Consider the following 12,447-nt stretch of genomic DNA (forward strand, 5'->3'; position numbering starts at 1 on the left):
TACCATCTCGATGAGCAGCTTGGACGTGATGTCCAACTTGGCAGATGTGCCAGAACTACGACCGTCCTCCTCGATGGGGCAGTTGAAATCCCCGGCCATCACTAAGGTCCTGGTGGTGTCAAGCTGAAGCTGCAGGGTCTGGAAAAGCTCCAAACGCTCATTCTTCAGTGGGGACGCATACACGTTGATGAACCTGACAGGTTCTCCCGCCCAGTTGCCATCTACAACAAGAGCCCTGCCGCAGATGAGCTCCTGGACGGACTCAAGCGTGAATGCGCCCCCCCGATCAGAATTGCGACCCCCGCAGACTTGCAGTCACCCCCACCGGACCAGTAGGATGGACCGTGGGACCACTCCCTGGCCAGATGTTTGAAGGACCTAGAGGAGGGAAGGGAACATTCCTGCAACATATAAACATCACACAACTGGGAAGTAAGGAAGGCATAAATAGTCTGACGTCTGAACTTGTCCTTGATGCTCCTGACATTAATGGAAAATAAGTTAATATTAGCCATCATGTAGGGAAAAAAGAAAAAGTTAGCGCAGGCAATACACCTTAGTTACCACTCCGGTCGGGTGGTCCCTCGTCGGTGTTGACTGCTGGTGACGGGATCACCAGCAGGCCCTCTTCCTCCATCTGGTCAAGCAGCGCGGCCTCAATCTCGGCGACCACCAGTTCCTCCTCTTCTGGCTCGGCCACCAGGGTCTCAACCATGTGCTCCATCTCTTCTGGCTCAGGGAGGGTATCCTCCTTTTCGCCTACGAAATCCAGAATCTTCTTTTTGGAGGATTCAGTAGCAGGGCTGTCCTCCACCTTCCTCTTTCCCCGGGTTGGAACTGGGGAGACAAGAAGGGGAAAATCCTCCTCGGAATAGATAGCGGCGGGTGGAGGAAAGGTTAATTCCACCGCTACCATGGTCTGGGGAGGGAGAGTGGCTGCCGGGGCAGGGGAAAGGACACCTGCTGAGGAGTAGGGGAAGGAGGAAGAGGAAGTGGAATCCTCAGCAGGGGTGGCCGGGGTGGGGGGGGATTGGACGGGGGTGGCAGGGGGAGGGATCGAGAGAGGGGTGACAGAACTCTTACCCTCCTTTGACTTTTTCTTCTGCTTCGGAGCTGCTGGGACCGTCGCTGGGGCTTTGGCCACCGACTCCTTGACCGCTTTGGCCTTGGTCGTCTCGGCCTTGGCCGCTGGGGCCTTGGTCGTCGCGTCCTTGACCTTCACAGGCCTGGTCGTCGGGGCCTTGTCCTCCGTAGCTGGGGTCGTCGCAACCACCGATGCCCAGGATCTCTCACGCCTGGGGCAATCCTTGTACAGATGAGCCGCCAGCCCACACAGGTTGCAGGACGTCTTCTTCGGGCAGTCCTTCGAGCTGTGTCCCGTCACTCGACAAATCCTGCAGGCATCCTCCTTGCAGTCCTTCATCTCGTGGCCGTTCTTGCCGCATCTCCTGCAGTTCCGCGGCATGTCCGGGTAATAGATGAGGCCGTAGGAGTTGCCCAGGGAGAATGTCGGGGGCAGGTGCCGAAGTCCGTCTGAGTACGCCAGGTCCCTGTGAAGTCTAACGGTCACCGACCACTTACCTGTCCAGAAGCCGAGTCCATTCAGGATGTGAGAGGGTTCCTTCACAACCAAACAGAAGCGTCTCAGGAAGGTACAGATGTCTTGGCCTGGGGTGTGCGGGTTGCGCATGGAGACCGTGATCCTCCTTTCATCCCTCTGGATAGGGCAGCTACCTGTAAAGGCAGAGAAAGAATTATCCGGTCCTTTTGCGCTTACCATTTCCCAGAACCTCCTGCAGGTGTTCACAGTGGCGAAGGTGACGAAGAAGATCCCCGTCAAGAAGGTCTGGATGCTGAGGGTGTCCGACCTGGAGAAGCCTCGATCCAGCAGCATCTTCTGGCAGAACACGTCCGAGGACATGTCCGGCACCCTCCCATCCACTTCCTTCAGCTTCAGGGCCACCGTCTGCCGCATCCATGGCTCCAGGGCTGGAGCTTCGTGGCGGGGCTTCTGGGGTCCCTTCTGCTGGCCAGTCGTGGAGGCAGAGTCCTTGGGGTCAGAATCGGCTCCTGGCTGGGCCCTCCTGGCTGTCCCCAGCTCCAGGCTCTTCTTTTCGGCCTTCCTCGCAGCGCTTGCCATGGCTTTCCTCCTGCAGTTACTTCTTGGAGCTGGATCTGGAACTCTTCCCGGAATGGGTGGAGCTATGTAGATTCTTCTCCCGTCGTGTTCTGGACAAATTCCCCGAAAGGTCTTTGTCTCGATGATTTTCTTCCTCGAAGATTCCACAGGACAGCCCGATTCTTCTCCGAGTCTTCGTCTTCTTCTGGATTCTTTAGAGCTTCTTCCTCCCACCGATATCCGCCTTCGTTCTCTGATGTCAGCTGGGCTCCGAAGCTCTTCTCCTTCCGAGTTCGATCGCTCTCGTCAAGTGTAGATCGTAGCTCTTGTGTTCTTAAAAGAACAGATACTACACTTGATCTTAGCCAAAAGGCCGAGAAGCGATAACCAGAATTGGTTTCAAACTACGGAGCCACCCAAGGATCCTGAAAAGTCCATTTGTGGAGATGAGCTCCTGGACTCCCGTTAAGAAGACATGTTGTCAACCTCTAGATCCCTTACATGCCTGCACTTTTCGGCTTGCTGCTGCTGCAATCCACGCGTTTTAGATCTGCATAACTCCACCTCTTTAAACACAGCACCTTCACCCCCTGCTGTTCCCACCCGCCTCAACACCGTTGGAAGGGAGGAGAACCAATTAAGGCGGGGGGTGGGGTGGAACGAGCAGCTGTCTACCCTTAGCAGGAGGGCTCCTGATTACATACCTCTCCTGCTGCTGCTGCTGCTGGCTGTCCAGCAGCAGACTGAAGGTGGCTGCTGCTGTGCACAGGTATATAAAGGCTCAGAGCCTATTATGACACGCGCAGCCAGCGTTCCATTGCCACATTCCATCTACTGCAGGCAGGATACCTGGCTGGCTGAATGTCGCTGAGAAGCTCACAGAGACCGCCATAAGCAACAGTTTAACAGAATGCCACAGACTAATCAACCAAACTTTTTGGGTTGGGTTCTCTTTTATAGTCTGCAGGCATTAAATGAAAGAAGTCAGTGTCCCAGCAGAAGGAGACAACGTTTCAGAAAAGGCATTGTAGCAAACCAAAAAAGAAATTTTAAGCGCAGCAGAGTAACCAGCGCACATACCTGTTAGCTCAGGTGAGTTTAAAAGGCTGCTGTTGATAACAAGGGCATTTGCTAAATAGATGGTGTGTGTGCAACAATATACTGAAAGGTCAATTATATTGTGCAGCTTATCTCACCACCTGTAGTTATTTAGGTGAAAGCTCCAAAATGCTTGCCTAATATGTCTGTTTATCCAAAAGGAAGTAAAAAGGGAGAGCTAGAAAGATAGCATTGCATCACATTACATGGCAATGCAATGCACAGTTGCTGAAGTTGAACCAAAATGAGCTTGTAATCTGGCTTCTGCAACTTTGAACATGAAAAATCCAATGAGGAGAAGAAAAGCAAAGCCAAAGAGTCCATCCCAAAATCCGACAAACAAGCAAAATGAACAAAAAACATTGAATTCAATTCTTTCTGATTTTAGAAACTGCATTAAAGAAGGGGTGCACCGGTCCTGGAGATACTGCAATACCAGGTCAATGCGTGGAGTGGACAGAGCAAGCTCTTTTTCCATCTCCCTGTTCTAAAAATCCATTTAATATATGGTCCCCAGATAGGGGACGTATCAGATATTAAACTGATAAGAACAGATACTACACTTGATCTTAGCCAAAAGGCCGAGAAGCGATAACCAGAATTGGTTTCAAACTACGGAGCCACCCAAGGATCCTGAAAAGTCCATTTGTGGAGATGAGCTCCTGGACTCCCGTTAAGAAGACATGTTGTCAACCTCTAGATCCCTTACATGCCTGCACTTTTCGGCTTGCTGCTGCTGCAATCCACGCGTTTTAGATCTGCATAACTCCACCTCTTTAAACACAGCACCTTCACCCCCTGCTGTTCCCACCCGCCTCAACACCGTTGGAAGGGAGGAGAACCAATTAAGGCGGGGGGTGGGGTGGAACGAGCAGCTGTCTACCCTTAGCAGGAGGGCTCCTGATTACATACCTCTCCTGCTGCTGCTGCTGCTGGCTGTCCAGCAGCAGACTGAAGGTGGCTGCTGCTGTGCACAGGTATATAAAGGCTCAGAGCCTATTATGACACGCGCAGCCAGCGTTCCATTGCCACATTCCATCTACTGCAGGCAGGATACCTGGCTGGCTGAATGTCGCTGAGAAGCTCACAGAGACCGCCATAAGCAACAGTTTAACAGAATGCCACAGACTAATCAACCAAACTTTTTGGGTTGGGTTCTCTTTTATAGTCTGCAGGCATTAAATGAAAGAAGTCAGTGTTCCAGCAGAAGGAGACAACGTTTCAGAAAAGGCATTGTAGCAAACCAAAAAAGAAATTTTAAGCGCAGCAGAGTAACCAGCGCACATACCTGTTAGCTCAGGTGAGTTTAAAAGGCTGCTGTTGATAACAAGGGCATTTGCTAAATAGATGGTGTGTGTGCAACAATATACTGAAAGGTCAATTATATTGTGCAGCTTATCTCACCACCTGTAGTTATTTAGGTGAAAGCTCCAAAATGCTTGCCTAATATGTCTGTTTATCCAAAAGGAAGTAAAAAGGGAGAGCTAGAAAGATAGCATTGCATCACATTACATGGCAATGCAATGCACAGTTGCTGAAGTTGAACCAAAATGAGCTTGTAATCTGGCTTCTGCAACTTTGAACATGAAAAATCCAATGAGGAGAAGAAAAGCAAAGCCAAAGAGTCCATCCCAAAATCCGACAAACAAGCAAAATGAACAAAAAACATTGAATTCAATTCTTTCTGATTTTAGAAACTGCATTAAAGAAGGGGTGCACCGGTCCTGGAGATACTGCAATACCAGGTCAATGCGTGGAGTGGACAGAGCAAGCTCTTTTTCCATCTCCCTGTTCTAAAAATCCATTTAATATATGGTCCCCAGATAGGGGACGTATCAGATATTAAACTGATAAGAACAGATACTACACTTGATCTTAGCCAAAAGGCCGAGAAGCGATAACCAGAATTGGTTTCAAACTACGGAGCCACCCAAGGATCCTGAAAAGTCCATTTGTGGAGATGAGCTCCTGGACTCCCGTTAAGAAGACATGTTGTCAACCTCTAGATCCCTTACATGCCTGCACTTTTCGGCTTGCTGCTGCTGCAATCCACGCGTTTTAGATCTGCATAACTCCACCTCTTTAAACACAGCACCTTCACCCCCTGCTGTTCCCACCCGCCTCAACACCGTTGGAAGGGAGGAGAACCAATTAAGGCGGGGGGTGGGGTGGAACGAGCAGCTGTCTACCCTTAGCAGGAGGGCTCCTGATTACATACCTCTCCTGCTGCTGCTGCTGCTGGCTGTCCAGCAGCAGACTGAAGGTGGCTGCTGCTGTGCACAGGTATATAAAGGCTCAGAGCCTATTATGACACGCGCAGCCAGCGTTCCATTGCCACATTCCATCTACTGCAGGCAGGATACCTGGCTGGCTGAATGTCGCTGAGAAGCTCACAGAGACCGCCATAAGCAACAGTTTAACAGAATGCCACAGACTAATCAACCAAACTTTTTGGGTTGGGTTCTCTTTTATAGTCTGCAGGCATTAAATGAAAGAAGTCAGTGTTCCAGCAGAAGGAGACAACGTTTCAGAAAAGGCATTGTAGCAAACCAAAAAAGAAATTTTAAGCGCAGCAGAGTAACCAGCGCACATACCTGTTAGCTCAGGTGAGTTTAAAAGGCTGCTGTTGATAACAAGGGCATTTGCTAAATAGATGGTGTGTGTGCAACAATATACTGAAAGGTCAATTATATTGTGCAGCTTATCTCACCACCTGTAGTTATTTAGGTGAAAGCTCCAAAATGCTTGCCTAATATGTCTGTTTATCCAAAAGGAAGTAAAAAGGGAGAGCTAGAAAGATAGCATTGCATCACATTACATGGCAATGCAATGCACAGTTGCTGAAGTTGAACCAAAATGAGCTTGTAATCTGGCTTCTGCAACTTTGAACATGAAAAATCCAATGAGGAGAAGAAAAGCAAAGCCAAAGAGTCCATCCCAAAATCCGACAAACAAGCAAAATGAACAAAAAACATTGAATTCAATTCTTTCTGATTTTAGAAACTGCATTAAAGAAGGGGTGCACCGGTCCTGGAGATACTGCAATACCAGGTCAATGCGTGGAGTGGACAGAGCAAGCTCTTTTTCCATCTCCCTGTTCTAAAAATCCATTTAATATATGGTCCCCAGATAGGGGACGTATCAGATATTAAACTGATAAGAACAGATACTACACTTGATCTTAGCCAAAAGGCCGAGAAGCGATAACCAGAATTGGTTTCAAACTACGGAGCCACCCAAGGATCCTGAAAAGTCCATTTGTGGAGATGAGCTCCTGGACTCCCGTTAAGAAGACATGTTGTCAACCTCTAGATCCCTTACATGCCTGCACTTTTCGGCTTGCTGCTGCTGCAATCCACGCGTTTTAGATCTGCATAACTCCACCTCTTTAAACACAGCACCTTCACCCCCTGCTGTTCCCACCCGCCTCAACACCGTTGGAAGGGAGGAGAACCAATTAAGGCGGGGGGTGGGGTGGAACGAGCAGCTGTCTACCCTTAGCAGGAGGGCTCCTGATTACATACCTCTCCTGCTGCTGCTGCTGCTGGCTGTCCAGCAGCAGACTGAAGGTGGCTGCTGCTGTGCACAGGTATATAAAGGCTCAGAGCCTATTATGACTCGCGCAGCCAGCGTTCCATTGCCACATTCCATCTACTGCAGGCAGGATACCTGGCTGGCTGAATGTCGCTGAGAAGCTCACAGAGACCGCCATAAGCAACAGTTTAACAGAATGCCACAGACTAATCAACCAAACTTTTTGGGTTGGGTTCTCTTTTATAGTCTGCAGGCATTAAATGAAAGAAGTCAGTGTTCCAGCAGAAGGAGACAACGTTTCAGAAAAGGCATTGTAGCAAACCAAAAAAGAAATTTTAAGCGCAGCAGAGTAACCAGCGCACATACCTGTTAGCTCAGGTGAGTTTAAAAGGCTGCTGTTGATAACAAGGGCATTTGCTAAATAGATGGTGTGTGTGCAACAATATACTGAAAGGTCAATTATATTGTGCAGCTTATCTCACCACCTGTAGTTATTTAGGTGAAAGCTCCAAAATGCTTGCCTAATATGTCTGTTTATCCAAAAGGAAGTAAAAAGGGAGAGCTAGAAAGATAGCATTGCATCACATTACATGGCAATGCAATGCACAGTTGCTGAAGTTGAACCAAAATGAGCTTGTAATCTGGCTTCTGCAACTTTGAACATGAAAAATCCAATGAGGAGAAGAAAAGCAAAGCCAAAGAGTCCATCCCAAAATCCGACAAACAAGCAAAATGAACAAAAAACATTGAATTCAATTCTTTCTGATTTTAGAAACTGCATTAAAGAAGGGGTGCACCGGTCCTGGAGATACTGCAATACCAGGTCAATGCGTGGAGTGGACAGAGCAAGCTCTTTTTCCATCTCCCTGTTCTAAAAATCCATTTAATATATGGTCCCCAGATAGGGGACGTATCAGATATTAAACTGATAAGAACAGATACTACACTTGATCTTAGCCAAAAGGCCGAGAAGCGATAACCAGAATTGGTTTCAAACTACGGAGCCACCCAAGGATCCTGAAAAGTCCATTTGTAGAGATGAGCTCCTGGACTCCCGTTAAGAAGACATGTTGTCAACCTCTAGATCCCTTACATGCCTGCACTTTTCGGCTTGCTGCTGCTGCAATCCACGCGTTTTAGATCTGCATAACTCCACCTCTTTAAACACAGCACCTTCACCCCCTGCTGTTCCCACCCGCCTCAACACCGTTGGAAGGGAGGAGAACCAATTAAGGCGGGGGGTGGGGTGGAACGAGCAGCTGTCTACCCTTAGCAGGAGGGCTCCTGATTACATACCTCTCCTGCTGCTGCTGCTGCTGGCTGTCCAGCAGCAGACTGAAGGTGGCTGCTGCTGTGCACAGGTATATAAAGGCTCAGAGCCTATTATGACACGCGCAGCCAGCGTTCCATTGCCACATTCCATCTACTGCAGGCAGGATACCTGGCTGGCTGAATGTCGCTGAGAAGCTCACAGAGACCGCCATAAGCAACAGTTTAACAGAATGCCACAGACTAATCAACCAAACTTTTTGGGTTGGGTTCTCTTTTATAGTCTGCAGGCATTAAATGAAAGAAGTCAGTGTTCCAGCAGAAGGAGACAACGTTTCAGAAAAGGCATTGTAGCAAACCAAAAAAGAAATTTTAAGCGCAGCAGAGTAACCAGCGCACATACCTGTTAGCTCAGGTGAGTTTAAAAGGCTGCTGTTGATAACAAGGGCATTTGCTAAATAGATGGTGTGTGTGCAACAATATACTGAAAGGTCAATTATATTGTGCAGCTTATCTCACCACCTGTAGTTATTTAGGTGAAAGCTCCAAAATGCTTGCCTAATATGTCTGTTTATCCAAAAGGAAGTAAAAAGGGAGAGCTAGAAAGATAGCATTGCATCACATTACATGGCAATGCAATGCACAGTTGCTGAAGTTGAACCAAAATGAGCTTGTAATCTGGCTTCTGCAACTTTGAACATGAAAAATCCAATGAGGAGAAGAAAAGCAAAGCCAAAGAGTCCATCCCAAAATCCGACAAACAAGCAAAATGAACAAAAAACATTGAATTCAATTCTTTCTGATTTTAGAAACTGCATTAAAGAAGGGGTGCACCGGTCCTGGAGATACTGCAATACCAGGTCAATGCGTGGAGTGGACAGAGCAAGCTCTTTTTCCATCTCCCTGTTCTAAAAATCCATTTAATATATGGTCCCCAGATAGGGGACGTATCAGATATTAAACTGATAAGAACAGATACTACACTTGATCTTAGCCAAAAGGCCGAGAAGCGATAACCAGAATTGGTTTCAAACTACGGAGCCACCCAAGGATCCTGAAAAGTCCATTTGTGGAGATGAGCTCCTGGACTCCCGTTAAGAAGACATGTTGTCAACCTCTAGATCCCTTACATGCCTGCACTTTTCGGCTTGCTGCTGCTGCAATCCACGCGTTTTAGATCTGCATAACTCCACCTCTTTAAACACAGCACCTTCACCCCCTGCTGTTCCCACCCGCCTCAACACCGTTGGAAGGGAGGAGAACCAATTAAGGCGGGGGGTGGGGTGGAACGAGCAGCTGTCTACCCTTAGCAGGAGGGCTCCTGATTACATACCTCTCCTGCTGCTGCTGCTGCTGGCTGTCCAGCAGCAGACTGAAGGTGGCTGCTGCTGTGCACAGGTATATAAAGGCTCAGAGCCTATTATGACTCGCGCAGCCAGCGTTCCATTGCCACATTCCATCTACTGCAGGCAGGATACCTGGCTGGCTGAATGTCGCTGAGAAGCTCACAGAGACCGCCATAAGCAACAGTTTAACAGAATGCCACAGACTAATCAACCAAACTTTTTGGGTTGGGTTCTCTTTTATAGTCTGCAGGCATTAAATGAAAGAAGTCAGTGTTCCAGCAGAAGGAGACAACGTTTCAGAAAAGGCATTGTAGCAAACCAAAAAAGAAATTTTAAGCGCAGCAGAGTAACCAGCGCACATACCTGTTAGCTCAGGTGAGTTTAAAAGGCTGCTGTTGATAACAAGGGCATTTGCTAAATAGATGGTGTGTGTGCAACAATATACTGAAAGGTCAATTATATTGTGCAGCTTATCTCACCACCTGTAGTTATTTAGGTGAAAGCTCCAAAATGCTTGCCTAATATGTCTGTTTATCCAAAAGGAAGTAAAAAGGGAGAGCTAGAAAGATAGCATTGCATCACATTACATGGCAATGCAATGCACAGTTGCTGAAGTTGAACCAAAATGAGCTTGTAATCTGGCTTCTGCAACTTTGAACATGAAAAATCCAATGAGGAGAAGAAAAGCAAAGCCAAAGAGTCCATCCCAAAATCCGACAAACAAGCAAAATGAACAAAAAACATTGAATTCAATTCTTTCTGATTTTAGAAACTGCATTAAAGAAGGGGTGCACCGGTCCTGGAGATACTGCAATACCAGGTCAATGCGTGGAGTGGACAGAGCAAGCTCTTTTTCCATCTCCCTGTTCTAAAAATCCATTTAATATATGGTCCCCAGATAGGGGACGTATCAGATATTAAACTGATAAGAACAGATACTACACTTGATCTTAGCCAAAAGGCCGAGAAGCGATAACCAGAATTGGTTTCAAACTACGGAGCCACCCAAGGATCCTGAAAAGTCCATTTGTGGAGATGAGCTCCTGGACTCCCGTTAAGAAGACATGTTGTCAACCTCTAGATCCCTTACATGCCTGCACTTTTCGGCTTGCTGCTGCTGCAATCCACGCATTTTAGATCTGCATAACTCCACCTCTTTAAACACAGCACCTTCACCCCCTGCTGTTCCCACCCGCCTCAACACCGTTGGAAGGGAGGAGAACCAATTAAGGCGGGGGGTGGGGTGGAACGAGCAGCTGTCTACCCTTAGCAGGAGGGCTCCTGATTACATACCTCTCCTGCTGCTGCTGCTGCTGGCTGTCCAGCAGCAGACTGAAGGTGGCTGCTGCTGTGCACAGGTATATAAAGGCTCAGAGCCTATTATGACACGCGCAGCCAGCGTTCCATTGCCACATTCCATCTACTGCAGGCAGGATACCTGGCTGGCTGAATGTCGCTGAGAAGCTCACAGAGACCGCCATAAGCAACAGTTTAACAGAATGCCACAGACTAATCAACCAAACTTTTTGGGTTGGGTTCTCTTTTATAGTCTGCAGGCATTAAATGAAAGAAGTCAGTGTTCCAGCAGAAGGAGACAACGTTTCAGAAAAGGCATTGTAGCAAACCAAAAAAGAAATTTTAAGCGCAGCAGAGTAACCAGCGCACATACCTGTTAGCTCAGGTGAGTTTAAAAGGCTGCTGTTGATAACAAGGGTATTTGCTAAATAGATGGTGTGTGTGCAACAATATACTGAAAGGTCAATTATATTGTGCAGCTTATCTCACCACCTGTAGTTATTTAGGTGAAAGCTCCAAAATGCTTGCCTAATATGTCTGTTTATCCAAAAGGAAGTAAAAAGGGAGAGCTAGAAAGATAGCATTGCATCACATTACATGGCAATGCAATGCACAGTTGCTGAAGTTGAACCAAAATGAGCTTGTAATCTGGCTTCTGCAACTTTGAACATGAAAAATCCAATGAGGAGAAGAAAAGCAAAGCCAAAGAGTCCATCCCAAAATCCGACAAACAAGCAAAATGAACAAAAAACATTGAATTCAATTCTTTCTGATTTTAGAAACTGCATTAAAGAAGGGGTGCACCGGTCCTGGAGATACTGCAATACCAGGTCAATGCGTGGAGTGGACAGAGCAAGCTCTTTTTCCATCTCCCTGTTCTAAAAATCCATTTAATATATGGTCCCCAGATAGGGGACGTATCAGATATTAAACTGATAAGAACAGATACTACACTTGATCTTAGCCAAAAGGCCGAGAAGCGATAACCAGAATTGGTTTCAAACTACGGAGCCACCCAAGGATCCTGAAAAGTCCATTTGTGGAGATGAGCTCCTGGACTCCCGTTAAGAAGACATGTTGTCAACCTCTAGATCCCTTACATGCCTGCACTTTTCGGCTTGCTGCTGCTGCAATCCACGCGTTTTAGATCTGCATAACTCCACCTCTTTAAACACAGCACCTTCACCCCCTGCTGTTCCCACCCGCCTCAACACCGTTGGAAGGGAGGAGAACCAATTAAGGCGGGGGGTGGGGTGGAACGAGCAGCTGTCTACCCTTAGCAGGAGGGCTCCTGATTACATACCTCTCCTGCTGCTGCTGCTGCTGGCTGTCCAGCAGCAGACTGAAGGTGGCTGCTGCTGTGCACAGGTATATAAAGGCTCAGAGCCTATTATGACACGCGCAGCCAGCGTTCCATTGCCACATTCCATCTACTGCAGGCAGGATACCTGGCTGGCTGAATGTCGCTGAGAAGCTCACAGAGACCGCCATAAGCAACAGTTTAACAGAATGCCACAGACTAATCAACCAAACTTTTTGGGTTAGGTTCTCTTTTATAGTCTGCAGGCATTAAATGAAAGAAGTCAGTGTTCCAGCAGAAGGAGACAACGTTTCAGAAAAGGCATTGTAGCAAACCAAAAAAGAAATTTTAAGCGCAGCAGAGTAACCAGCGCACATACCTGTTAGCTCAGGTGAGTTTAAAAGGCTGCTGTTGATAACAAGGGCATTTGCTAAATAGATGGTGTGTGTGCAACAATATACTGAAAGGTCAATTATATTGTGCAG

At 47.5% G+C, this 12,447-nt stretch overlaps 7 non-coding genes and 1 pseudogene across 7 annotated transcripts; all 8 read right to left on the reverse strand.

Annotated features, from left to right (window-relative positions):
* Positions 1-2,426: 2,426 nt before the first annotated feature.
* On the reverse strand, positions 2,427-2,504 carry LOC141225137 (U2 spliceosomal RNA; annotated as a pseudogene).
* Positions 2,505-3,619: 1,115 nt separating this feature from the next.
* LOC141225287 (U2 spliceosomal RNA) lies at positions 3,620-3,810 on the reverse strand. The gene has a single exon (XR_012292563.1). It is a non-coding gene; the product is annotated as a U2 spliceosomal RNA (small nuclear RNA).
* A 1,115-nt stretch (positions 3,811-4,925) lies between these two features.
* On the reverse strand, positions 4,926-5,116 carry LOC141225288 (U2 spliceosomal RNA). The gene has a single exon (XR_012292564.1). It is a non-coding gene; the product is annotated as a U2 spliceosomal RNA (small nuclear RNA).
* A 1,115-nt stretch (positions 5,117-6,231) lies between these two features.
* On the reverse strand, positions 6,232-6,422 carry LOC141225289 (U2 spliceosomal RNA). Its single transcript, XR_012292565.1, has one exon. It is a non-coding gene; the product is annotated as a U2 spliceosomal RNA (small nuclear RNA).
* Positions 6,423-7,537: 1,115 nt separating this feature from the next.
* Positions 7,538-7,728, reverse strand: LOC141225291 (U2 spliceosomal RNA). The gene has a single exon (XR_012292567.1). It is a non-coding gene; the product is annotated as a U2 spliceosomal RNA (small nuclear RNA).
* Positions 7,729-8,843: 1,115 nt separating this feature from the next.
* Positions 8,844-9,034, reverse strand: LOC141225292 (U2 spliceosomal RNA). The gene has a single exon (XR_012292568.1). It is a non-coding gene; the product is annotated as a U2 spliceosomal RNA (small nuclear RNA).
* A 1,115-nt stretch (positions 9,035-10,149) lies between these two features.
* On the reverse strand, positions 10,150-10,340 carry LOC141225293 (U2 spliceosomal RNA). The gene has a single exon (XR_012292569.1). It is a non-coding gene; the product is annotated as a U2 spliceosomal RNA (small nuclear RNA).
* Positions 10,341-11,455: 1,115 nt separating this feature from the next.
* LOC141225294 (U2 spliceosomal RNA) lies at positions 11,456-11,646 on the reverse strand. Its single transcript, XR_012292570.1, has one exon. It is a non-coding gene; the product is annotated as a U2 spliceosomal RNA (small nuclear RNA).
* Between the last annotated feature and the right edge of the window lie 801 nt (positions 11,647-12,447).

This window comes from Phyllobates terribilis, unplaced genomic scaffold (assembly GCF_046119375.1).
Source record: "Phyllobates terribilis strain yellow unplaced genomic scaffold, ASM4611937v1 Scaffold_404__1_contigs__length_1715579, whole genome shotgun sequence".
NCBI lineage: Eukaryota > Metazoa > Chordata > Amphibia > Anura > Dendrobatidae > Phyllobates > Phyllobates terribilis.